Below are 3,486 nucleotides of genomic sequence, written 5' to 3'. Positions count from 1 at the left end.
TAAAGTCTTTTTTTCTTTAAAAAGTAATACGTTCATTGTATTCTTTGTTTTTGACAAGGATTATGGATTATTTTAGATTTTACTTACATTTTACAAACAAAATATCAACATCTTTAGTTGTAACTTTTTCAATTATAAACTAACAAGCTACATTCCACAAAAAGCAGAAAAATAAATACATAAATAAGTTTAAAAAACATTTCACTTCGGTGTAAAACAAAACAGTTTTAACACACTCAATTCAATTCCAACGACTGAATACTATCATAAGCTATTGTGTTTGCATTTCAAGCTAAAACTAATAACACGAATGTTGCTCTATTTTGTGTGACTATGAGCAATTTGGACCAATTTTGTAAACCATTCTGAATTGTAGAGTGTTTTTCGCTATGATATTTGATTTCGTTTTGCTGATCCAAGGGCTATCATTTTTATGAATGAATTTTGTTTATCATGTTATATATCTGAAATTGAATCGTATTTGGCAATATCCATTACAATACAACTGATAGAACAACTAAGGTATGTATGTAGTAAATATTTTGTATGTGATGTGAAATGCACACATTTTAGTTTGTAACAGTTAAGTACAAAAATTTAATAGGTAATGATGTTTATGTATGTACACGCGGCTACGATAACTAGTATACACCAACACATCGGCACAACTATCGCTACACAATATCCCTGTGTGGGTATTCCGTAGTAATGTGCATAAAAACGTTTGACCAATACGCACACATTGGTATATATTATAAATTTTGTGTCGGTATATGTATTTTTATAATTTAATAGATGGGTAAGGTTAAAAATATTTACAATTGATGATATGATTCAACATTTTCACTGAACTAGATGTAGTGCTCGTAGACGAGTGGTTTAACGAGCTTGCTCTAATCGTCTCCCTCTACGCCGATGTGGGTTCGAAACCAGCAAAACGTAAAAAGTATTTTTTAGATGAATTTTATTTCGTTGTTTGTCTTTTTTAAGTTTATTTTTGTTTTCTGTATAATAAAATCAGACTATAAAAGAAGCATTTAAGTCGGTAAATAAAACGATATCTATTTTATTACATATAATTTATTTTTATAGAAATAAAGTATAAATATTGGATATAAATCAAATAAAAAATGTTATTAATTGTTTTCATAGACAATTTTTTATTTATTAATGATTATTACAAAAAAAAATATATTATTAAATAATAATTTTTATTATTAATTAAATAATAATAAATTAAATTTTAATATGGTTTATTACTTATTATTAAACAATAAGAAACATTATATATATATTTTTTAATATTAAAATTTAAAATTAAAAAAAGTATTAAAAAATAAAATTATTATAAAAATTTAATTAAAACATTGTTTTCCAAATTTCCGCTTCACAGTAAATATTGTTATTTCTTGAAATTAGCAAATTTTTGTTATTAGAATTCTCCATTTTGTGTTTTAAGGCTGTTGCTATAAGATTCAATATCGAGTGGGCAATATGTTAGCAAAAATGTGACGATTAATACAAATAAGTTTTTAACATTATAACATTTCGAATCATACTCTAAGTTGGTTAAGGATGAGCGTAAATATAATGTTTCAAATTAGTTGAACAGCAGTTACATAAGTTATTAAAAATGAGAAATGAAGTGAATTAACATGTTGAATAGAAAGAAATTATGACAATTTCTAACCGCATAACAATAACATCACTTCACCGTATTTTCTAGACTGCATTTTAATATTATTTTAAAAATATAAACATTGTAGTTAATTTGGACTATATATAATTTGGCTGATGGCTCAGTAACTGATTATCGAAAAATAAATCGATATAACTCAGCGTTAACGCAAAAAAAATTCAATACAAATAAATTTAAACTTTATGCTGCTAGCATGAAATTAATTATTTACATCGTTAAATATAACCACATTATTAGCCCTATCAAAATTTATAAAACTTCTGGCAAAATTTTATCGCTGTTCCTGGTGCATTGTGGGCAGTAATATCTTTTTGGGTGGCTCCCTGCACCTTAAACCAGAATGCAGGTGCCTCCTTATTGTTTGCGTGAAAACATCGAGTGCCGTTGCTGCAGTGCGTGTTGAAAAAGGAATCAGCCTTATGCCTGGCTATGATGTCGTAGTGCCGGGCTGACGAATTTGCCTTCGGCTTCGGCCCAGCTTGGCAATTTTCAATATCACCAGTCTCCGCATATCTGCGCACCCATAACTGCACGGACTTACACTATTAAACAAAAATATATTATTTAAAATACCATGAAAATCTATAAAGTTACTTATCAATAGGAATAAAATATAACTACAAGTAGCTTTAGTTGTAAACACAATAATTATACAATATTTTATAATCAACATATATATAGGTTTACACAGTAATAAAATGCTACTAAAATCCTTTAAGCTACAACAGGATTAATAATAAATTATTTATAAGGATATTTAAGAAAATATTATTATTAGTATCCTATTAATATAAATTAAAATAGATTAAGTTTTAAATTTATTAAACAATAATTATTTATTCTTAATAATAAATTCATCAATAATAATAAAAAAGTATTCATTATTCAAATATTAATATTCATAAATTTTTTAATGTTATTATTTTTTGTATTTTATAAAACAAAAAATAATAACATTATTTTATTATATTTAAAAATATAATTTTAGAGAACTTAAAATAAAATTATTAATTCAATCAATTACCCAGAATATCAACATAATAATTATCTTATTTACTCACCGATATCGTTAAGCGCCTTTCTATTTCACTAAAGAAAAGATCTATCTTTTGTTCGTGCAAAATAATTACTTCTGCCTTTTTCAAATTTGTGAAGTGTTGAGATATGTTGAGCTTTACACACGAATTATGTAGCAATAAACTATGAAAATGAAATGCTCATAAATTGACAACTAAGAATATAATTTTATTTTGTAAGTTGGGTGATCTGGAAAACATTTAAAGAATTGACGGTAGTTACTTTATAAACGGGCTAAATAAAATGACCCGAGAGTTGCGTGGTCGCCACAAACATTACAAATTTAATACTCAAGTATCGAATCATTAGAAATTTAGAATTAGATGTTGTTTAAAAATATTTGATAAACACTACAAAAAGAACTAGTTATTGCTGGGTTCGATCCTGCGACACCTTGCCTGATAACTCAAAGCGTTAACCATTACGCCAAACGTGCAATTAATAAATGTTACGAAATATTGTAATGGATTCAATAACATAAATATACGACGAGAAGATTCCTTTAGATATATTTGTATGGGTATAATTTGCGTAGCTCGATCTTTCGTTGTTCGATTTATTAAATGTTTGTTAAGTATTATTTTTATGTCTACCCTTGTTTTTATTCATAAAATCTTTTACGAAATTCTTACATATACCGACACAATAATTTATAGTATATACCAATGTGTGCGTAATGAACAAACGTTTTTATGCACATTACTACGGAA

The 3,486-nt window shown here is 26.4% G+C and overlaps 1 long non-coding RNA gene across 1 annotated transcript; it reads right to left on the bottom strand.

The window, feature by feature from the left end:
• Window positions 1-1,329: 1,329 nt before the first annotated feature.
• Window positions 1,330-3,009, bottom strand: LOC126910892 (uncharacterized). The gene is made up of 2 exons (XR_007705491.1): window positions 2,761-3,009; window positions 1,330-2,241 (listed from the first exon to the last, which is right to left on the bottom strand). It is a non-coding gene; the product is annotated as an uncharacterized LOC126910892 (long non-coding RNA).
• Between the last annotated feature and the right edge of the window lie 477 nt (window positions 3,010-3,486).

The sequence above is a fragment of the Spodoptera frugiperda genome, chromosome 7, assembly GCF_023101765.2.
Source record: "Spodoptera frugiperda isolate SF20-4 chromosome 7, AGI-APGP_CSIRO_Sfru_2.0, whole genome shotgun sequence".
In the NCBI taxonomy this organism is placed as follows: domain Eukaryota; kingdom Metazoa; phylum Arthropoda; class Insecta; order Lepidoptera; family Noctuidae; genus Spodoptera; species Spodoptera frugiperda.
The sequence above is the reverse complement of the archived record's forward strand: the minus strand, read 5'-3'. Positions and strand labels throughout refer to the sequence as shown.